General features: G+C 40.9%; 1 protein-coding gene across 1 annotated transcript in view; it reads left to right on the top strand.

Moving 5' to 3' along the window:
* Nucleotides 1–2,972: 2,972 nt before the first annotated feature.
* Nucleotides 2,973–25,170, top strand: part of LOC311113757 (spectrin beta chain, non-erythrocytic 1-like) — a 92,569-nt gene continuing 70,371 nt past the window's right edge. The window contains exon 1 of the mRNA XM_084157062.1: nt 2,973–3,037. The gene's annotated coding sequence lies outside the window, so the exon portion shown is untranslated. The remainder of the gene's footprint in view (nt 3,038–25,170) is intronic.

Below are 25,170 nucleotides of genomic sequence, written 5' to 3'. Positions count from 1 at the left end.
CCAGCACTGCCCAAAATATAAAGTTTTTTTACTTAAAAATGTTTGGCTGAAAAACGAATTACAATTGTGACTACTGTGGCTATTGTGGCTGTAGATTGTGACTGATGTACTGGAGTGTTAACATGAACACACTATATTTACAGTGTTTAGCAAATTGAATATGCTTTGCCAGCACACAATTAATGAAAAAAAAGAGCATGTTGAAAAAAAGAGAATATGGCTTTTGTGAGCTAGTCCTCATGATGAAGCCCACACCAGTTTTCTACAGAATGATGGATAGAATGATGGATCTGCATCAGGTGATGGATCTATATCAGGTTTCAGTACAACTGTGTAGAACAGGATAGAGGAATAAGTATTTTATTGTATATTTGATTAGAAGGGTAATGTATGCCTTTTTCCCAATACCCCCAGACATGTTGAGAGGCCCAGGGTCAGCTGCATTGCATTTTGGGGTGAAGTGCCTTGCTCAAGGGCACAACGTTAGTGGGTTGTACCTGGGATTAGAGATCAGCAGTCCTCCAGCTGCCAGCTCAGTTCCCAGTTCCCATTTTCTATTGATGCCCATCTTCACTTTAATGTGCCTTCAGAAAGTATTCACACCCCTTTACCTTTTCCACATTTTGTTGTGTTACAGCCTGAATTTAAAATGGATTCAATTAAGATTTTGTGTCACTGATCTACACACAATAGATCCATCACCTGATGCAGATCCATCATTCTATCCATCATTCTGCAGAAAACTGGTGTGGGCTTCATCATGAGGACTATGAAAAGCGATTAGATAGCTCACAAAAGCCGTATTCTCTGGTTTCAACATGCTCTTGAAAAACAAATGTCAAAGTGGAATTTTGATTGTCGAATATTTTAGATTATTATTTATTTTTTTATAGCTGAAATATTTTGAGTCAATAAGTATTCAACCCCTTTGTTATGGCAAGCCTAAATAAGTTCAGTAGTAAAAATGTGCTTAACAAATTGCATAATAAGTTGCATGGACTCATTCCGTGTTCAATGACTACCTCATCTCTGTACCCCACAAATACAATTATCTGTAAGGTCCCTCAATCGAGTAGTGAATTTCAAGCACAGATTCAACCACAAAGACCAGGGAGGTTTTTCATTGCCTCACAAAGAAAGACACCGATTAGTAGATGTGTAAAAATAGAAAAAGCAGATGCTGAATATCCCTTTGAGCATGGTGAAGTTATGATTTACACTTTGGATGGTGTACAGGCGTCCATCCTAACTCAGTTGCCGGAGAGGAAAGAAACTGCTCAGGGATTTCACCATAAGGCCAATGGTGATTTTAAAACAGTTAGAGTTTAACGGTTGTGATATGAGAAAAGTGAGGATGGATCAGCAAAATTGAAGTTACTCCACAATACTAATCTAAATGACAGAGTGAAAAGAAGGAAGCCTGTAAAGAATACAAATATTCAAAAACATGCATCTTGTTTGCAACAAGGCACTTAAGTAATACTGCAAAATATATGTGGCAAAATAATACACTTTTTGTCCTGAATACAAAGCGTTATATTTGGGGCAAATCCAACACAACACATCACTGAGTACCATTCTTCATATTTTCAAGCATGGTGGTGGCTGCTTCATGTTACGGGTATGCTTGTCATTGACAAGGACTAGGGAATTTTTAGGATAAAAAGAAACGGAATACAGCCATAAGCACAGGCAAAATACTAGAGGAAAACCAGGTTGTCTGCTTTCCAACAGACACTGGGAGATTAAATCACCTTTCAGCAGGACAATAACCTAAAACACAGGGCCAAATCTACACTGGAGTTGTTTACCAAGGCGACATTGAATGTTCCTGTGTGACCTAGTTACAGTTTTGACTTAAATCGACTTGAAAATCTATGGCAAGACTTGAAAATGGCTGTCTAGCAATGATCAACAATAAACTTGACAGAGCTTGAAGAATTTTAAATAGAATAATGGGCAAATATTGTACAATCCAGGTGTGCAAAGCTCAGCTGTAATCGACACCAAAGGTGCTTCTAGAAGGTATTGACTCAGGGGTGTGAAAACCTACTGTATGTATATGAGATATTTCTGCATTTCATTTTCAATAAATTTGCAAACATTTCTAAAAACATGTTTTCACTTTGTGATTATGGGATATTGTGTATAGATGGGTGAGAGAAAAAAAAAATCATTTTTAATCCATTTTGAATTCAGGCTGTAACACAACAACATGTGGAATAAGTCAAGGGGTATGAATACTATCTGATTCTGTATATGACTGCAATGCATTATTGATAAGCATGCACAATGGATGAACAAGATGAGGGCCAGTCAGAATCATGACATACCCTGTCCATCAACAAGCAATGACTGAAATGAGAACATTACAGGTAAACTTTTCACAAGTACAATTGTAGTGTAGAAAATTATTTATACTGTAAATATGACTCACAGATTTAATTATCTTTGATAGTTTAATTATCTTCGATAGCCTCAGTGTCTTTAGGGCCTGCAGTCTTACATTAAAACTAGAAATTACACATCTTAAAGGCAGAAAGTGACATCTTTTTTTTCTTCTTTTTTTTCAACATTATTTAACCAGGTGAGCCAGTTGAGAATAAGTTCTCATGTATAACTGCGACCTGGACAAGATAAAGCAAAGCAGTGCAATAAAAACAACAACAACACAGAGTTACACATGGGATAAAACAAAAACATACATATATTTAGTGAACAGAAGGAACATTTTCTAATTCAAGGACAGATATGTTGATGTAGGCTAGACTATGCAATATTTAATTTAATTTTTTAATATAATCCATACCAAATGTACCTTTTTTAAATTGTATTGTAGCCTAGTCTTCAGCGATAGGTTTACTTCACTCTCTATAATCCCCGCCCCTTCGAAATTCAGTGCAGCATTACAATTTTTGGTGGATTGGGGGGCGGCAGTGCGGATTCTCCCAGTCACTCCCAGCTCTTGTTGCCCAGCCTGTCGTTTGCCCGTTGCGGACTCTCAAGGCGGTGAAGTTCGTTGCTTATTATTTGATTGGTAAGTCAAATAAATGTGTTATTTCAAACAGAGAGTTTATCTCATCACATTGCCAGTTGTATTGTAATTAGGGCCGTGGTTAGACAATCTCTGTTCCACCGATTGGCTACAAAGCAAATAGGTTACCTAAACTTACTGTGAGATGATGGAAACATTTGAAATTAAGCAAATATGAAATCGTGAATCACGTATATAGGCATATGATTGAAACTATGTTTTGTCGGTCTTTTTTTTAATTCATAGGCCTATGCTATTAATATCATTAGACATGTTGATGTTGTAGGCCTACTGCTCATTTCAGCAATACCTTTATTTAAAGGCCTATCTTATACATTATGCGCAATTTGGATGATATTTCATTTGTATAGTGTCTGATATCGTTTTCCATGGTGTTCTGTGACTTCAATTATGGGTGGAATAACGGTACAGTACAATGGAAGCAAACAGGCGTGGTCGTGCGGGTCTGTGGCGCTGCGCGGAAGGTAGCCCATGGTGATGCTGCAATGATTTAGCATGTTTGTTTATTCTGTACAGTTCGAAAGACAGGCTAACTGTGGCATTAACAGGATGTGTGAGTTAGGTTGTGCACAATAACAAAAACAAAAAACAAATTATGGTCCTTGGTTTACGTGGTGCGTAGTTGTTGATGATTGATGATTTTGGGTGATTGATGTAGACAACATTACTCATTTTAGGTGAAGTGTATCGGTTGTTGAAATGGCCGCAGTAGGCTAATGTTACATTGGTAGCTACAATATTTCATTGCATGATGCGATGATGATACAGTAACTAGCAATACGCAAGTGGTCGGCTCCTCCTCAAAACATAACTTCAAAGACATGAAGCATCACCTACATGGTTTTCTTTAGTATGTGCCAATGACCAAATACTTTACATGCATCTCATCAACATGTCGTTTGTGTCTCCAAGAGTTTTTATTTGGAGGACTACATGCGGCCTTCTTGTCGTGATGCAGAGGACTCTTCAGCATAAAAACAGTACAGCGTTGCAGCGCTAATGCGACCTGGTCGAGTCGAGTCCTCAATGTCACAGAAGGACTCAAACAACATTTAAAATGCGAGAAATGAGGAGATGAGTAGGTTATTCAAAGGGATTCTGCTGAGAAAAATATTCGGTTCTATAGTAGTGAAGCTATAGGCCTAGGCTACTGCAAGCATCTCTTTTTCAAGCAACCAGTCCACTCCCTATAGCAATGAATGTCAGCATGAGAGTGAAGACAATAACTTCCTAATTCCAGTGGTGGCATGTTAGCATGGCCACACTGTGCTTACCTGGTAGGCCTATCTATCCTACATAATAAAAGTGATGTCAGCCACAGTGGGAACTGAAGTTGTGAAATATCCATTACGAAAAAGAAAGGAAAACATGCACAGGATTTAAAGGATTTTTAATAACTGTAAGACCTGCAATTTAGTTACACAATGGGTATTCTATGGGACTTGATATTACTGAATCAATACTTTTTCTAAACAACAAGGCTTGAGTGATATGTTTGGTTCAAGTTATTTTGAGTTTTAATGGTTCTCTGGAAATGTGTTTGATCAGGCTTTCCATGGCATAGTGGTATTTAAGTTTAGCACTCTAGTGCATTTTCCTAATAGGTTTTGCTTGATGGATCAGGCTCTTTTGTTAGGACCATTTGCTGTATGCTGACCTAGTGTCTGCCTTCCCCACTCAGCCTTGTATGAAAGGGCGGGGTCCCTTTGCAATGGGAAAAACTTCACAGTGTGTGAATGCATAAAGACACAAGCATGCACGCACGCACGCAAGCACACACACAACCTATCCATCTGTCTAATATCACACACATGCATGCGCGCACACACACATACACACACACACACAAACACATTAAAGCATCTTTAAAAACCTTAAAAGTTGTAGTTAGTTTAAAGTTGCACCAACATTATTTATTTGAATGGGGTTCCAACTTAGCCTTGTACACATACAGTATGCAGTCACATGTGGAATGTTTGTGTCTCACCGAACATATAATAGGAGTAAAGATAGTGTAAAGGCCTTTACTCACTCAGGTTCCTACCAGCGGACACAGAGAAAATATTACATCAAAATATTACATAATATCTGGTCCCCATATTATGTGTGCAGACCTGCAAATTACAAGATGATGATATCATGGCATATCCTAAACCAACATATTTTCCAGTATCTTTAGGTTGTTTTTTTTGTCTTTGTTTTTCTCAATTTGAGTCTCCGTGCAGCTACACCAACCTTGTTGCATTAACAGCCTTTTAGAGCATGACCGCATTAGCCTCTCATGTCAATTTAGTTCACTGTGTAGCAAGTGCATGAAACCAAGGCCGCCCTTTCAATGAGTATCATCTGTTCAGGGAGCAGTGGAACAGTTATTTATATGTGTCCTGATTTGCTTCACAAAATAAAGAAATCAGTTGTGTTAAGGAGAGATTATTTTCAGAATTCTGCCTTGAATTGAATTTCTCTGACCTTCAGGCGCCATTTCCCCTAAACTCTCCTTACATTATCTGCTCATCCAGTCAAATGACTGATAAGCAGAAAACAGTCATGCTCAAACTGCACAGTTACTGTATGTCCCCTCCACTGTAAGCAACCGGCCATTTTTCCCACTGGCCCTTTTAAATCTAAACTGCTTTTAAAATCTTCTATTTGTTTGAGATAGATACCTCATATTTTAAAAGTCCTGTCTGAGAGGCATCTTAAAAATCAACTATTAAAAAGACAATGAATGTCATGACATAAACTGATACCTGGTGTGTTTGGGGCTGGTATTTGAAATGGACACAACAGCATGTGTTATAGTGAAACAGGTGGTGGAGAGGGTGGCATCCTGTTTTCTGTCAGGGCAGGCGATGGTCATTAAAAGAGGAGGGAAATGGGGAGAGGGGGGTGGAAGGCTGGGGGACAGCTGCCACCACAGGGGCCCCATGGCCTCACTGTGTGTGTGTGGGTGCGTGCGTGTAGCCCAGCGGTTAAGAGAGTTGGGCCAGTAACTGAAAGGTCGTTGGTTTGAATCCCTGAGCCGACTAGGTGAAAAATCTGCAAGGCACTTAACCATAATTGCTCCTGTAAGTCGTTCTGGATAAGAGCGTTGACTCAAATGTAAAAAAAAAAAAAATGGTTGGGTATGGACATTGTTTAGGGAGTGGTCAGCCAACTTGGACATGCTTGTGCCACCTCCCATGTAGGACCGTCAACCATCTCAGCCATTGCATGCATGTTTCCACAGCTGTCTTTTAGGCTAAAAGGAATTGACGCTCTTATTTTAGGGACGAAAGTCTGAGAATGCCTAGAGACTGAGACATTTGTCTTCATGGGCGGTGTGTTCAATAGGGCGATATGGGCGACGCACTGCCAAACGGGAAAAGGAAGGGATTTTTTTTCTAATCAATTATATCACGGCAACAGCAGTTATCAGTGTTCACGTCTGATCTGCCAGCCACTAAATGTCAAATCAGGCTAAAGTCGTGCTTCAAATGGCCCCGCCCGTTTTTGGGGCGATTTCAGTCAAGTTGAAAATCGCCCAGAAGTCTCTCATAGCCTGTCATGTAAAATCTATTTTTTTCACATTTCAAAGCTTTCAATACATTCTCTATGGGTGTCTGTGGGCTTGCACTTACGCGCTTTCGTCATACGTGACGTAACGTTGAACGTAACTAAGTCAATGGCGGCTAGAAGCGTCTCTGTTGCGACCTGCAGTGCGGCGTTATTTTATGTTTTTAATTTGTAGACTTAGTTTACAAACATTCTGCCAACCATGGATTTCCAGTGGTTGGTTTTGGACTGATCTTGTTGATCGTGTACATACCCGCTACGAACGGACTAAATAATGAAAACGCTGCTGGCAGCTGAATCCCAATACAGCTGGGAGACTTGGCTGGATGAGTCCCGGACAGAGAAGTGGAGCCGGCCACCTTCACCCTGGTCAGAGCGGACCGCGATCCTGGTAAGAGAGCGACTCTGTACCCCGACATTGAACTGCTTTCTGTGTCATTGCGACCTTACTATCAATTCAATTCAATTTAAGGGCTTTATTGGCATGGGAAACGTGTGTTAACATTGCCAAAGCAAGGGAAGTAGATAGTAAACAAAAGTGAAATAAACAATAAATATTAACAGTAAACATTACACTCAGAAGTTTCAAAAGAATAAAGACATTTCAAATGTCATATTATGTATATATACAGTGTTGTTACAATGTGCAAATAGTTAAAGTACAAATGGGAAAATAAATAAACATAAATATGGGTTGTATTTACAATGGTGTTTGTTCTTCACTGGTTGCCCTTTTCTTGTGGCAACAGGTCACAAATCTTGCAGCTGTGATGGCACACTGTGGTTTTTCACCCAGTAGATAAGGGAGTTTATCAAAATTGGGTTTGTTTTCGAATTCTTTGTGGATCGCTGTAATCTGAGGGAAATATGTGTCTCTAATATGGTCATACATTTGGCAGGAGGTTAGGAAGTGCAGCTCAGTTTCCACCTCATTTTGTGGGCAGTGTGCACATAGCCTGTCTTCTCTTGAGAGCCAGGTCTGCCTACGGCGGCCTTTCTCAATAGCAAGGCTATGGTCACTGAGTCTGTACATAGTCAAAGCTTTCATTAAGTTTGGGTCAGTCACAGTGGTCAGGTATTCTGCCACTGTGTACTCTCTGTTTAGGGCCAAATAGCATTCTAGTTTGCTCTGTTTTTTTGTTTGTTCTTTCCAATGTGTCAAGTAATTCTCTTTTTGTTTTCTCATGATTTGGTTGGGTCTAATTGTGTTGTTGTTGTTGTTGTTGTTGTCCTGGGGCTGTGTGGGGTCTGTTTGTGTTTGTGAACAGAGGCCCAGGACAAGCTTACTTAGGGGACTCTTCTCCAAGTTCATCTCTCTGTAGGTGATGGCTTTGTTATGGAAGGTTTGGGAATCGCTTCCTTTTAAGTGGTTACTATCTGCCCCGTGAGTTCCCCCAATTGTTTGTTACCGTTGTGTACTGTTGATAATCACAAGTTTACTGGAGAACTGAGACCAAGTAGAGACTTTGGACAGGGTGGATATGGTATAATAATGGCAGTTTATTCAGAGGTAAAGATATCTGGAATCGCGTGCACGGACTCGTGCACGTGTGTAGGTCACCTAAATCATCAGAAAAATTGCCCCTCCTGAGAATTTTTTCAGGAGCCGCCACTGTTTGTCTTGTAGCCTCCCCAGTGCCCTTTTTTTGTCTAAAATACCAGGCCATTTAAACTGATTGAATTTCTTGAAAATTGAAGTAATAGTTTAGTCATTTTCATTGTGTTGTTCAGTTCCATCTTTTCATCTATTAAGTGATACTATGAGTATTTAGGAAACTACACTGAGTAGATCAAGGAAGAGAGAACATAACATACGCCAGTGTTTGGACTGGGGTATGTTTGGCATACCCGAAGACAAATAGCTGATAGCATACTGTACTCTCTGTTATCTAAGCCCAAACAGAACTAGCGGAAATGACAAAGACCCCTTGGGAGTGGGCGAGGACCATGCGCAGCAGCAGCAGCAGCCCATAATAGTTTGACTCTTTCCCAATTCTCCTCCCCTTGATACTTGATACACATTTGTTTCCATGATTTCCCCCTAAGTGTCCTAACTCAATATCTGTACTGTGAGGTAAAAGCACAGCAGACTGTGTTGGGTTGATGTTTTGTCCTTCCTAACCTCAGTTGGGGCCTATAGCACCTTGGAAAGCATTAGTACTACGGATTGTTTTTGGTGAGGATGAGTTACACAGCAACAAGCTTTTCTTGCGTTGCTGATACGGGATCCCAGTTGTATTTTATTCAGATCACTTACGGTTTCGACACATTAGCCATTTACACAACTGGCTTAGAACCAAGAGAACCAAAGGAATTCAGATGGAGTATCCTGCCCAAGGGTGCACATCTGGGCTGCACACTGGGATTTCACTCCTCTGACTGACCCTGCAGTAAGAAGTTGTCTTCAACATTCGCTGTATGATTCATATACATTATGATATAATGTAATCAATCAATCTCGTTTGGTAGCAGTGCTCATCCAGAACCAAATAGTCAATGATGTGTCTAACTCTCGTTCAACTTTAGCTCATTTGCAATGGATTGTTATTTAGTTATGCAGCTGGGCTAGTCTCTTGGAAATGGAGAAGTGTCTTTTTGTGCTTTAATTTGTGCAACAGCTGTAATGACATTATGCCATCCTTTGTTTGTTGTCCGTGGTCTAGCTCTGGTCCAACGGCATTAGTGCACGTTCTAAGAGCACTAATGCCCGGGACCAGAGCTATCCATGGTCTATCATTCTTGCCTAGAGGGGAAAGTTGTCTCTGGAAAAGATGAGGTAATTCTAAGAGGATGCATTTCACTTGTGTTCCCCCATTTCCCATGTCTCTTGGTGCCATGAAAACAGGAAATCATGACCTGGAGTTCCACTGGTGCAGTTTCCATGTCATGTGGCTTGTAGCTGCTACACAGCTGAAGGACAGCATCCATCTTGGCTCCCTTTACTCTCTCAAACAATTTCAATACCAGCCACTGCAGATATTCATGTATCTACTTCTTGAAATAGTGTGCCCCATTTAGCTTATGATTAATGTGCTGAATAGATAATCCCTGATTCCTTGAAGTGCCTCACACACACACAATTGTACTCTGGCAAAAAAGGGATAGCTAGAGCAATGTGTAAGTAGTTGTCATAGGGGCCTCAAGTTGGCAGAAATGGTGTATGAGGCTTAGATTCGTAAGTATCTGATGAGTGAGTGAGTGAGTGAGTGAGAGAGAGAGAGAGAGAGAGAGAGAGAGAGAGAGAGAGAGAGAGAGAGAGAGAGAGAGAGAGAGAGAGAGAGAGAGAGAGAGAGAGAGAGAGAGAGAGAGAGAGAGAGAGAGAGAGAGAGAGAGAGAGAGAGAGAGAGAGAGAGAGAGAGAGAGAGAGAGAGAAACCTTCAGAGCAGACTCCCGTGTTTTCAACATATGCTAGTGAAATTCAGAGGAGATATGGTGCATTCGGAAAGTATTCAGACCCCTTGACTTTTTCCAAATTTTATTCTAAAATTGATTAAAGAAAAACATTTCCTCATCAATCTACACACAATACCTCATAATGACAAAGCGAAAACAGGTTTTCAGAAATACCTTATTTACATAAGTATTCAGACCCTTTGCTATGATACTCGAAATTGAGCTCAGGTGCATCCTGTTTCCATTTATCATCCTTGAGATGTTTCTACAACTTGATTGGAGTCCACCTGTGGTAAATTCAATTGATTGGACATGATTTGGAAAGGCACACACCTGTCTATATAAGGTCCCACAGTTGACAGTGCATGTCAGAGCAAAAACCAAGCCATGAGGTCGAAGGAATTGTCCGTAGAGCTACGAGACAGGATTGTGTCGAGGCACAGATCTGGGGAAGGGTACCAAAACATTTCTGCAGCATTGAAGGTCCCCAAGAACACAGTGGCCTCCATCATTCTTAAATGGAAGAAGTTTGGAACCACCAATACTCTTCCTAGAACTGGCCGCCCAGCCAAACTGAGCAATCGGGGGAGGGCCTTGGTCAGGGAGGTGACCAAGAACCTGATGGTCACTCTGACAGAGCTCCAGAGTTCCTCTGTGGAGATGGGAGAACCTTCCAAAAGGACTACCATCTCTGCAGCACTCCACCAATCAGGCCTTTATGGTAGAGTGGCCAGACAGAAGCCGAACTCCTCAGTAAAAGGCACATGACAGCCTGCTTGGATTTAGTCAAAAGGCATCTAAAGACTCTCAGACCATGAGAAACAATATTCTCTGGTCTGATAAAACCAAGATTGAACTCTTTGGCCTGAATGTCAAGTGTCACGTCTGGAGGAAACCTGGCACCATCCCTACGGTGAAGCATGGTGGTGACAGCATCATGCTGTGGGGATGTTTTTCAGCGGCAGGGACTGGGAGACTAGTCAGGATAGAGGGAAAGATGAACGGATCAAAGTACAGAGAGATCCTTGATGAAAACCTGCTTCAGAGCGCTCAGGACCTCAGACAGGGGCGAAGGTTCACCTTCCAACAGGACAACGACCTTAAGCACTCAGCCAAGACAACACAGGACAAGTCTCTGAATGTCCTTGACTGGCCCAGCCAGAGCCCGGACTTGAACCCGATCGAACATCTCTGCAGAGACCAGAAAATAGCTGTGCAGCGACGCTCCCCATCCAACCTTGACAGAGCTTGAGAGGATCTGCAGAGAAGAATGGGTGAAACTCCCCAAATACAGGTGTGCCAAGCTTGTAGCGTCATACCCAAGAAGAATTGAGGCCAAAGGTGCTCCAACAAAGTACTGAGTAAAGGGTCTGAATACTTATGTAAATGTGATATTTCAGTTTGTATTTTTTTTATAAATGTGCAAAAAATAATAGAAATCTGTTTTAGCTTTGTCATTATGGGGTATTGTGTGTAGATTGATGAGGGGGGAAAAAACGATTCAATCAATTTTAGAATAAGGCTGTAATGTAACAAAATGTGGAAAAAGTCAAGGGGTCTGAATAGTTTCAGAATGCACTGTATGTTAAATCCTCAAACTTTCTGGGCCAGAGAATAGGGTTTGGATGGACCGTCTTCAAGTCTAGTACCATTTTGATTATATGAAAATATTTTTGGGTGTGTTGTAATCTTGAAAGTTCCAAGTGAATTAATGTATGTATTTATGTCTACGGGAGAGACCGGTGAGATTGGGGATTGCCAGTTTGTGTCTTTTTTTTTCAGGCTTGACTCAAGCATGTCTTCTATCCCCGTAATGTGGTATCTGCCCCAGGTCAAACCGCTTTTCAGTTGTATAAACACATGATACTTATCCACGGCCTTGTTAGCATAAATGTTTGGATCGCAAGTCATTCATCTGTTTTTCTTGGGAAGACGTCAGACAAACAGGCATGGTTGTGATGATCTGAGGCTGGTTGCATAAACATATATTGCCCTAAAATGTTGACTAAGCCAAACAGGTAGTCACTTATAGAACTTAGATGCTTATTTCCACCTGTTGCATAAAGCTGTCATGGGCCGCGTTCAGGCAGAAATGTTCTACCCTTCAAATACATATGTAGCATATTGTTTTTCTATGGGGGTTGACGGACAACGGAAACGACTGCCGGCTAATTAGATTTTTTTAAACGTAGGTCAGAACTTTTAAATGAGGTTGAAGTTCTAACGGATAGATAACACAAGGCCACAGAGTTGTTCAAATCCAGTTTGGGACCACAATCCAGTTTGGGACCAGATTTGTGTGTAATTTGTGACAATGTATACTTATCGCCTAATCAAAGTATTGATAAGGCCCCAGCCTTAGACCTCTCTCTGGAATGTGGCTATCACCTCCTCTGGCCAATAATACAACCCAGAGGAAGGAGGTGGTGTTTCTCTCTCCCTGGTCTCTTCCCACACCGCTATCTGATCCCAGTGGTTCTCTACTCTTATAGGGATAAGTGGTAAATATTGTTTCATTCCAGTGGCTGATAAAGATATAATTGGTTACACCCAGGAGTGTTTTCTTTTTTAAGTACATCTTTGATCTTTGTTTTTCTTTTCATTTAAGGGGAAATTAACATTTTGGGGTAATACTTTATTTGACAGTTGTATTTCAGCTAGTATTTACATCACAGAAATGGAAAAGTAATAATTAGGCCATTATAAATAATTGGTCATTTAGCAGACGCTCTTATCCAGAGCGACTTACAGGAGCAATTAGGGTTAAGTGCCTTGCTCAAGGGCACATCAACAGATTTTTCACCTAGTCGGCTCGGGGATTAGAACCAGCGACCTTTCGGTTACTGGCACAACGCTCTTAACCACTAAGCTACCTGCCGCCCTATTATTAGATCATTATTATTTAGCAGTGCATTTGTATGTAAATATCAATAACAAGTCAACAGTAAAATTAAGCACAAACCATTATTCTTGTAAATGTTTTCGTCAGTGAGATACAGTGCATTCGGAAAGTATTCAGACACCTGCACTTTTTCCCAAAAAAATTTACGTTGCAGCCTTATTCTAAAATAGATTAAATAGTTTTTTTCCCTCATCAATCAACACAATACCCCATGTAGTCCCGTGTAGCTCAGTTGGTAGAGCATGGTGTTTGCAACGCCAGGGTTGTGGGTTCGATTCCCACCGGCTGCCAGAATGAAAATGTATGCACTCACTAACTGTAAGTCGCTCTGGATAAGAGCGTCTGCTAAATGAGTAAAATGTAAATAATGACAAAGCGAAAACAGGTTTTAGACATTTTTGCAAATGTATTAAAAATACAAAACTGAAATATCACATTTACATAAGTATTCAGACCCTTTACTCAGTTATTTGTTGAAGCACCTTAGGCAGCGATTACAGCCTTGAGTCATCTTGGGTATGACGCTACAAGCTTGGCACACCTGTATTTGGGGAGTTTCTCCCATTCTTCTCTGCAGACCCTCTCAAGCTCTGTCCGGTTGGATGGGGAGCGTCGCTGCACAGCAATTTTCAGGTCTCTCCAGAGATGTTCGATCAGGTTCAAGTCCGGGCTCTGGCTGGGCCACTCAAGGACATTCAGAGACTTGTCCCGAAGCCACTCCTGCATTGTTTTGGCTGTGTGCTTAGAGTCGTTGTCCTGTTGAAAGGTGAACCTTCGCCCCATTCTGAGTTCCTGAGCACTCTGGAGCAGGTTTTCATCAAGGATCTCTCTGTACTTTGATCCGTTCATCTTTCCCTCGATCCTGACTTGTCTCCCAGTCCCTGCCGCTGAAAAACATCCCCACAGCATGATGCTGCCACCACCATGCTTCACAGTAGGGATGGTATTGGCCAGGTGATGAGCGGTGTATGGTTTCCTCCAGACGTGACGCTTGGCATTCAGGCCAAAGACTTCAATCTGGGTTTCATCAGACCAGAGAATCTTGTTTCTCATGGTCTGAGAGTCCTTTAGTTGCCTTTTGGCAAACTCCAAGCAGGCTGTCATGTGCCTTTTACTGAGGAGTGGCTTCCGTCTGGCCACTCTACCATAAAGGCCTGATTGGTGGAGTGCTGCACAGATGGTAGTCCTTCTGGAAGGTTCTCCCATCTCCACAGAGGAACTTTGGAGCTCTATCAGAGTGACCATCAGGTTTTTGGTCACCTCCCTGACCAAGGCCCTTCTCCCCCGATTGCTCAGTTTGGCCGGGTGGCCAGCTCTAGGAAGAGTCTTGATGGTTCCAAACTTCTTCCATTTAAGAATGATGGAGGCCACTGTGTTCTTGGGGACCTTCAGTGCTGCAGACATTTTTTGGTACCCTTCCCCAGCTCTGTGCCTCGACACAATCCTGTCTCTGAGCTTTACGGACAATTCCTTCGACCTCATGGCTTGGTTTTTGCTCTGACATGCACTGTCAACTGTGGGACCTTATATAGACAGGTGTGTGCCTTTCCAAATCATGTCCAATCAATTTAATTTACCACAGGTGGACTCCAATCAATTTGTAGAAACATCTCAAGGATGATCAATGGAAACAGGATGCACCTGAGCTCAATTTCGAGTCTCATAGCAAAGGGTCTGAATATTTATGTAAATAAGGTATTTCTTTGTCATTATGGGGTATTGTGTGTAGATTAATTAGGATTTTCTTTTTTATCCATTTTAGAATAAAATGTGGAAAAAGTGAAGCGGTCTGAATACTTTCAGAATGCACTGTAGATGGGCCAGAAGGACGTGTTCATTCACGTGATTGAAGACAGTTAGGTTGGGGACATATAAGTCAAATGCTTGCAACTTTAGGCAACAACTACATACGTATTCTCACTTTGGGGCTCAACTGCATGTGCAGAAAGACACACCCTTATCATAGCGTCTAGGACCAATGGAGAAAACAGCTAACATTTTATAGAGGTTCTGTCTTCAGGAAATTAAGTCAGAATTGTCTGGCATGTGTGACATTTTAAGCACATTACATTGATGCATAACAAAAGACGGAGTACTCATTACTGGCTGTCGGAGGCTGGTTTGTCTGATTAGATCACAGTAACGCCCATGTAAGATATTTGCATCTCAATAGTCTACAGTGGCCTCCTCACCTCTTCTCCTCTACTTTATCTGTACCAATCCAAAAGAGGACAGGTGAAGGCAATATGGCTCAGTTGTAGTAGATAATTTGCTTGCATCTTTCCAGTTCTTTCTGATCAGTGCTGGGAGGCAAGCAGCAGAGGATAGTTTTAGACTCTGGAGATGCGTATAGACCAGGGGTGGGCAAATACGTTGTAGAAACATCTCAAGGATGATCAATGTAAACAGGATGCACCTGAGCTCAATTTCGAGTCTCATAGCAAAGGGTCTGAATACTAGGTATAGGTATTTCTGTTTTTTATTTTAAATAAATGTGCAAACATTTCAACAAATCTGTTTTCACTTTGTCATTATGGGGTATTGTGTGTAAATTGCTGAGAAAAAATATATATTTAATCCATTTTAGGATAAGGCTGTAACGTAACACAATTTGGAAAAGTCAAAAGGTCTGAATACTTTCCGAAGGCACTGTAAATGACTATCAATTGGTGAAATGACTAGATAGGACCTCACTTGTCAGAAGAGACCTAGCCTACGCCCCGGTTGGGACACATTTTTTAACTCTAAAATGGTGATGCACAAAGGTATTTCTCAATTTTTTTAAAATAGGTTTGGTTCTCAACCCTGCACAGCTGTTATCCATACTCTTTGTTATCCCACTAGCTTTGTCATTCATCTTGCAAATAGCTGAACATTACATAATAATAAGAGCTTTGGATGTGTGCTGAATTTGAAACTGAAAACTGAACAGCTTGCAGCTGTTGTAGCAAGACATTTCTCAGATTACATGTTATCCCTCAACTGTTTTAACCAAAATTCATTTAATTTATTGGTGTAATATTTAGTGATGTATGTGTCAGTAGAAACTTTGCAGACGAGTACCATTCATAAAAAAAGATCACCCTTTTAAGAATGGATCGTACTTTATTAACATTCACGTGTCAGCAATTTACAAAAAAAACTTGAATGTGTGTTTTCTGGACATGGTATGCATCAACAAACACACTTGAGAAAGGGATTAGCATAGTATGCCATTAACTGTAAATATAATAATGTTGGAGGAGGTACAGTCAGCTAAGGGGGCTGAGGGAGGCAGTTGACAAATATCTGATTGGAAGGCATGGACCTCTTCCCTCATAATCCTAACTTGTGATGCACACGCTTTTATACATTGATGTCAATAGAATATTTGCACTCCAAAACTTGAGTTACACAGGCGGATGTCAAAGTAAATTAGGAGTCTCTGTGTTATGGGGACTCCCAAAGCCTCCTGTCAACCAAAGCCCAATATCATCATCTGGAATTCACAAAATAGCAGTGTTTGTGTACAAACCAGAAAGGTACTGAAAGAGCATCATGGGACATCTGCTGTGGGAATTCTCCGACCCTGCCATTGACAGGACTTCCAAAAGTCCAGTGTCCGGCTTGATCTTTTAGAATATCACTTCAGCTACGCCCTCAAAGTTCCATAAAGCCTTCTTCTAGCATGCCCTCCAGTGGCAGAGAGACGCATGTCCCTCAGCGGGTGAGGTGGAGTGCGATGCAGACATTGCAGTTACTGTACGTCATCATTATGTCTCAGTTCTAATGTATATACTGTAGTCGCACATTGTCTTGGTGTTAGAGACTTTTAGCAGTATACAGTCTTTCCATTAGTTAAGTGTTGTTGCCTTGATCTAGGCCTACAGTAGGATATATGGCTGTAATGATGGGCATAGGATGCACAAAGAATGACAATAGTAATACTGTGACTACTAGTCTCACTCTGCACATAAATTGGTTAGTGTACTTAGACTTCACTCAATTTGACTGAAATCCTTTGCAATTGTGCCTTGTTTTGGCACAATTCTACACAATTTAGAAACTATGTCGTTTCAAATCCTACTCTGAGCAATTTTATCGCTTACAGCACATATGCAGTAGAATATAAATGAGTGCCTTCTGTTGGGCCTTGTTCTATGTGTGTCATGCTTAAAAGATGTAGCACAGCTGTAGCAAGCATTGGCGCTAACACACATTCCATGCATGTGTGTCCAGTTAGTAGCAGACCCTCCCAAAATATGATTGGCTGGTATGCTAGTGATGCGTTACAAAAAGCAAGTCATACAGTAATATGCTCAGCTGCAAACTACACGCCTTGCATAGCATACATGTATGAATGCACAAAGACTAAGTGGCATGGTGTCTCTACTGTCGCTTTAGTGAAGGGGGCTTAACAGTAAACGCAATCCGTATCCATAGCACCAATATGCGATGTTAGGTATAGAGCAGCATCTGTGTGGGTGTCTGGAGACACAACATCAGATTTGTTGTGTGTGTTTGGGAAGGAGATGTGTGATGTAACAAGGATTGTCTGGTGGCTCTAGTAGAATGTCCTGCTTGCAAAGTAAATCATGTATTGTGTGATTGCCATGTGGATTTTAAACATGCACGTTTAGAAACACGCAGCACTGTCATGGTGAGCTGATGTCGAATGCATGAAAAAAAACCTGAAACAAATGATGCCAGACGGTTGCTATATCAGGAAAGTATGGCCATCATTCCCCTCTTGTCCAGACGGCTTTACATGACGGACATTGTGAAGAGTACATGTTAAGTGATAGCTTCAGACTGAACGGGTCCACACAATACAGCCAACTGTTAGATAGCACAAAGGTTGCTGGGTATATAGCGCTACATGGTGATTTGCCAAGCTAGTATCCAAGCTGTTACAATTTCTGCTATTGCTCAGAGTGAGGGGGTGGAAGCAGCCTGGTCTCATAGACTAGACGTAACATAGTAAATGTAAATCCAGGACACTCAAATTAGTTTGGTATGGTTACATAAGACAGAAGGTTACTTAAGGCAAAACCAAAAGTAGGTTGCTTAAGGACAACTTTAGCTAATTTGCAACTACTTACTACTTTTTAGCTACTTTGCAACTACTTAGCATGTTAGCTTCCCCTTCCCCTAACCCTAATCTTAAAACCCTTTAACCCCCTAAAGTCGATGTCTGTGTCCCCGCGGAAATCTAAGTAGCATAATTTAAAAAATCCCCATCAAAATCCTTCTGTTTAAGGTAGGGATATCATTTTTTTTTTTATGGGCTGCGTCTCAATCCAATTGCGGCCTTCTGCATCTGTGGTGGAAGGTGGCCGAGCTACAGTGGTGTTTGTCAGACCATGAGAACCAGAAAATCGGTCTGTAGCATCCGATATAGCCAGATTCAAAACGTATAATTTTTCAATTAAAATTATTATACATAATTCTTGCAACCAATAGAATGTTATTTATATGGGGGATACAATCTTCCCAGCTCTGCAGATTTTGCTGCGAAGAGACAGAATCATTAGATCATTTGTTTTGGTACTGTCCATTTGTAGCTTGTTTTTGGTCACAGGTCCAGGAATGGCTGAAGGATTACAATATTTACCTGGCGCTAACCCTGCAGATAGCACTACTGGGTGATCTGAAAAGTCATAGTCAATCGATCAATAATATAATAATACTTTTAGCAAAAATGTTTATTTTCAATTTACAATCTGTAGAAACAATGAGAATAGAAGGGTTCAGAACTTTTGTGAAACATCATAGTACAGTTGAGAAAAATATGGCAAATAGAAATCCAATATGGATGGTGTTAAGAGATAGATGGAAGGGGTTGAATGGAACTGAAAGTTGGGACTAATAACAACTAATAACAACAAAATAACTAATGTAAAACATACTGTGTCCATAATAAGTATATAGGTTGAGAGCTTTTGTGAAAAAAGAGCACAGTTTGGGGGATATGGCATGTAGAAGCAAACCGGATGGACATCATGAAAATGATCGGAGAGGTTGAAGGTAGAGGAAGTTCCGGAGTAAAAACAAACAAAATAAAATTATTGTAAAATTGACTGTGTCCATAAAATGTATATAGTATGTATAAGCTGGAAGTAGAGGCCTAAGCGTTGTTGTTCACTAGTTTACTCCAATTAGGAGAGGGGTGGTGGAGTTGGAAAGTAATAAAGGAAAATACATTTTTAAAAAGGATATGTGTGTATATATATGTATATATATGTATGTGTATATGTATGTATGTGTATGTACACTAACGTTCAAACGTTTGGGGTCACTTAGAAATGTCCTTTTTGTCAGTTAAAATATCATCAAATTGATCAGACATACAGTGTAGACGTTGTTAATGTTGTAAATGGCTATTGTAGTTGGAAACGGCTGATCTTTAATGGAATATTTACATAGGCGTACAGAGGCCCATTATCAGCAACCATCAGTCCTGTGTTCCAATGGCATGTTGTGTTTGCTAATCCAAGTGTATCATTTGGCTAATTGATCATTATAAAACCCTTTTGCAATTATGTTAGCACAGCTGAAAACGGTTGTGCTGATTAAAGAAGCAATAAAACTGGCCTTCTTGAGACTAGTTGAGTATCTGGAGCATCAGCAATTGTGGGTTCGATTACAGGCTCATAATGGCCAGAAACAAAGAACTTTCTTCTGAAACTCATCAGTCTATTCTTGTTCTGAGAAATGAAGGCTTTTCCATGTGAGAAATTGCCAGGAAACTGAAGATCTCGTACAACGCTGTGTACTACTCCCTTCACAGAACAGCACAAACTGGCTCTAACCAGAATAGAAAGAGGAGTGGGAGGCCCCGGTGCACAGCTGAGCAAGACGACAAATACATGAGTTTCTAGTTTGAGAAACAGATGCCTCACAGGTCCTCAACTGGCAGCTTCATTAAATAGTACCCGCAAAACACCAGTCTCAACGTCAACAGTGAAGAGGAGACTCCGGGATGCTGACCTTCTAGGCAGAGTTGCAAAGAAAAAGCCATATCTCAGACTGGCCAATAAAAAGAAAAAAGATTAAGATGGACAAAAGAATACAGACACTGGACAGAGGAAGATTGGAAAAAAGTGTTATGGACAGACGAATCGAAGTTTGAGGTGTTCGGATCACAAAGAAGAACTGGAGGAGTGCTTGATGCCATCTGTCAAGCATGGTGGAGGCAATGTGATGGTCTGGGGGTGCTCTTGAAGAAGGAAGGCTATCACTCCATTTTGCTACGCCATGCCATACCCTGTGGATGGCACTTGATTGGAGCCAATTTCCTCCTACAACAGGACAATGTATGTATCTGTTTTTCCATGTATGAATCTGCTAACCCCTAACCCCTAGCCTAGCTAACGTTAGCCACCTAGCTAACATTAGCGTTAGCCACCTAGCTAACGTTAGCCACAACCAATTGGAATTTGTAACATATCATAACTTTTGAGAACATAACATATTGTACAAATTGCAATTCGTAACATATTGTACGAATTGCAATTCGTAACTTATTATACGCATTGTTATTCATAACATATCATACGAAATAGATGATGGACATCCACAAATTAATACATATGAAACGTAACATATCATTGGAGAGTCCCGGATTTACATTTACTATGTCTACCCCTGAGACTAGGTTGGTGGAAGACACAGATAATGATAGATGACCTCTTACAAAAGATGGCTAGCTAAACTGTACTAAGAGCCATTTGGATCTGAATAGGGTGTGAATATCATGATACTTTTTCTTAGGGGAGGAGGCAGGTGGGACATTCAGATTCTGAATATACCCCATATCCGCAGTATTTGGAATGTATGTAAATAGTATGTATTCCATCAATGGAGGTGCCATGTAACTGGCATGTATCTCTTGTAGCCTGTTCTCATTCTCTGAAGTAAACATGATGAAAATGAACGAACATAAGCCTCACTATTTGTAAAAAATAAATCATTAAAATGTTGCCTTTGAAGAGGAAAAATGCTGGTTGATATTCTATGATTGCACCACTGCAGATCAATGTGGATCTCAGTTCCCTAGTGGGTGAAGTTGTGGCTGCGAGTGAAATATCATTACATTTATAGTTTAGTCATATAGCAGATGCTCTTATCCAGAGCGACTTACAGGAGCAGTTAAGGTTTAGTTCCTTACTAAATGGCACATAGACAGATTTTCCACTTAGTCGGCTTGGGGATTCAAACCAGCGACCTTTCAGTTACTAGACCAACGTTCTTAACCACTGAACTGGACTGCTTTGCCATAATTCTTAACCTGGGTGTATTTAATGAGGTGAAATGTTCACACTGTTGCTCATAGGAATGTGATATGTAGAGATGACATGACTCACCTATCCTGAACAAACCCTAGATTTAGTAGGATGAAAGGGCTGTGGGGTGAAGATTCCTCTAGGTACAGACTAGGATACATTTCCTTTACCCAATCCTTATCCACCTGACAAATGATCAGCGTCTAGGGACAACATCACCCTACTCCGGATGAAAGGGCTGTGGGATGAAAAATGATAATATATCGAACAGAAATCCCAGCCGATAGAGATGAGTCTAAAGGCCTGCTTTAAATATCCCATAGGATTGAGCAGCCCTGAGATTGTCGGGAAGGGAGTTCCAAAGGTGTGGTTTTGTAGTGGGAGAGTAGGTCTTACAGCTAGGCGGGTCCAATGCTATTCAGGGTTTTTGTAGGCGATATAGGGATTCTTTTAAAATGGACCATAGCAGAAAAGAAAGGACCCAACAGCTGCATAAAAGCAATGTGTCATAGGGAAGGGGAGAGAAGCGGAGGGGAGAGAAGGAGAGGGAAGGGGGTACTGAGTAAGACTTGATAACTCTAGCAGTTGTGAGAGCCATTGGAAGAAGAGGACACCTAGTGGTGGTATGGTAGGGCTTTGTAGTGTTTCTTAGAGAGAAAGGATGCCTACCCACTGGGCACAGAGGTCAGTTCAACGTCTCTTTTTGATTTACATTTGGTAGAGTTGTCAACTAATGTGAATTCAATGTGAAATCACCAAAACATGTCACCATGTCATTGGATTTAGGTTAAAAGTTGGGTGAAAAAAAGACGAAAATTCCCTTACATTGATGAACATTGATGAACATTGATGAGTTTTTGCAAATCCAATCAGTTTTCCACGTTGATTCAACGTCATCACATATATAATTTTTTGTAATGACGTGGAAACAATGTTGGTTCAAACAGTTTTTGCCGAGTGGGTAGTTTCATGTTATTCCTCTAGCAGATGGAAAGGTTTATAGCGAATTTGACGCTATATTGCAGGCAGGGAGTACATATCGACTTGCAGGAAACATCAATACACACACCAAGGAATTTGAGAAACCCAGTCAGTATTTGGCATAAGAAAACAGGATAAATAACAACATTTTAACCACATCATTGGAATTCTTAAGGGATTTCTTACAAGGAAAAAATAGATTAACATGCATCTACTACCTTACCCCATACAGTCTGGCCTGACCTGACCTGATGAATGACCTTTGACCTAAACTCACCCAGGAAAAAGTATCTCAATATGAACAAAGCATCACTTCAGCATTTTATATTTGCCATACTTTAGGTTTGACGGAAGTCTGTTGTTATATCTTCATGGGATTTTTACACAGGGTTAGGGAGTGTTTGGAGGGTTCATGTTACCTGTTCCATTAGAGTTGTTCTAGGCCCAGAGGAATCTTATTAGCCCTTCTTTCCTTTCAGGACAACAACACAAAGGCCATTTGTAGAGGTCCATAACAACCCATATCTCCTCCTCCATTTCCTCGAGGGCTGATATCTCCTCTTACATCCAGTAAATGTTAAGACCACTAATGCATAATTGCTAATTAACCTTTTGCTGAATCCTAGGACTTCTTTTGATGAACAAAATGTATCTCCGCTTGAATCATTCCATCAAAACAGAACATTTATTTTGTATTTAGAATATGGATGGAATCTTTTTATTAAAGAAGACATAATAAATCTATACAGTGCAGTTGAGCAGAAATATGATCAATTATTGCCTTAAAGTGATGCTTTCGCCAGTAGTTTTGAATGTAGTGATCATGTGCCAAAACGGGTCCCTGAAGATTGTGCACAATTGTGTTCTACCTCATCTCTGTCGTATGATATGTTACGTCCTGCATTTTTTATTTTTTATGTGTATGATATGTTAAGAATTCCAATTCGTACAATATGCTACGAATTTGTAAGTGCCTACGATCCCGGACTACATCTTTAAAATGATTTGAATTATTTTTTACAAAACAAAGACTGAGAACTTGAGAATTTTAATGTTCAGATATCTGGTCAAATATAGACATGAGCTGTGTTGTTAACCAGCTAATGAAATTGGCTGAGTTGAATACTCTTTGGCGGTAATGGCTTGGCAGTCCTAGGCGCAGGTTAGCATTTTTTGTCATGAATCTTGTTCTGGAGGCAGCTCTGCAGAGTCATCACTAGCTGGTACATCCACAAAGTCATAAAATCTTATTTTAAACCTAACCTTAACAGAAGACCATAAAGCTAATTTTAGTTTTCATGAATATTTCAGTATAGCCAATTTTGACTTTGCTGCTGGCCTATGTAGCGGAAATAGCTCAGTTCTGCCTCCAGGACAAGACTCATAACAATAAACATCAACCCGCGTCCTAGGTTGCGTCACAAATGGCACTCTATTCCCTTTATAATGCACTACGTTTGACCAGGGCCCATAGGGAACTAAATAGGGAAAAGGCCATTTGGGAGGCATCCCTAGACAGGGGAGGGTTAGAGGGGGATGGATACACAACGTATCGGACGAGGAGGAAATGGCTGAGGCAATCTATAGACAACTACTAATGTTTACAGGAAGAGGAGAGCCCTTTGGTTGCAGGTTCTGTTGATGATCATAAGCACTTAGCCCTGTCTGCTAAGTGGCGAAGTGGGTAAAAGGCAGCTGTAGTCACTGTGGAGGCCTCTGGTTAGGGAAATAAAGTACATACTACAGTACCAGTCAAAAATTTGGACACACATTTTACACATTTTACATTGTAGTCATTTAGCAGACGCTCTTATCCAGAGCGATTTACAGTTAGTGAGTGCATACATTTTCATACTGGCCCCCCGTGGCACACCTACTCATTCATGGGGTTTTATTTATTTGTACTATTTTCTACATTGTAGAACAATAGTGAAGACATCAAAACTATGAAATAACACATATGGAATCATGTAGTAACCAAAAAAGTGTTAAACAAATCAAAATATATTTTATATTTGAGATTCTTCAAATAGCCACCCTTTGCCTTGATGACAGCTTTGCGCACTCTTGGCATTCTCTCAACCAGCTTCACCTGGAATGCTTTTCCAACAGTGTTGCAGAAGTTCCCACATATGCTTAGCACTTGTTGGATGCTTTTCCTTCACTCTGCCATCCGACTCATCCCAAACCATCTCAATTGGGTTGAGGTCAGGTGATTGTGGAGGCCAGGTCATCTGATGCAGCACTCCATCACTCTTCTTCTTGGTCAAATAGCCCTTACACAGCCTGGAGGTGTGTTGGGCCATTGTCCTGGTGAAAAACAAATGATAGTCCGACTAAGCCCAAACCAGATGGGATGGCGTTTCGCTGCAGAATGCTGTGGTAGCCGTGCTGGTTAAGTGTGCCTTGAATTCTAAATAAATCACAGACAGTGTCACCAGCAAAGCACCCCCACACCATAACACCTCCTCCTCCATGCTTTAGGTGGGAACTACACATGCGGAGATCATCCGCTCACCCACACTGCGTCTCACAAAGACACAGCGGTTAGAACCAAAAACTCAAATTTGGACTCCAGACGAAAGGACACATTTCCACCGGTCCAATGTCCATTGCTCGTGTTTCTTGGCCCAAGCAGGTCTCTTCTTCTTATTGGTGTCCTTTAGTAGTGGTTTCTTTGTAGCAATTCCTCTCTGAACAGTTGATGTTGAGATGTGTCTGTGACTTGAACTGTGTGAAGCATTTAATTGGGCTGCAATTTCTGAGGCTGGTAACTCTAATGAACTTATCTTCTGCAGCAGAGGTAACTCTTGGGTCTTCCATTCATGTGGTGGTCCTCATGAGAGCCAGTTTCATCATAGCGTTTGATGGTTTTTGCGACTGCACTTGAAGAAACCTTCAAAGTTCTTGAAATGTTCCATATTGACTGACCTTCATGTCTTAAAGTAATGATGGACTGTCATTTCTCTTTGCTTATTTGAGCTGTTCTTGCTATAATATGGACTTGGTCTTTTACCAAA

Source organism: Coregonus lavaretus (assembly GCF_964263955.1).
Source record: "Coregonus lavaretus genome assembly, chromosome: 40".
Taxonomy (NCBI): Eukaryota; Metazoa; Chordata; class Actinopteri; order Salmoniformes; family Salmonidae; genus Coregonus; species Coregonus lavaretus.
This window is presented reverse-complemented; position numbering and strand designations above follow the sequence as displayed.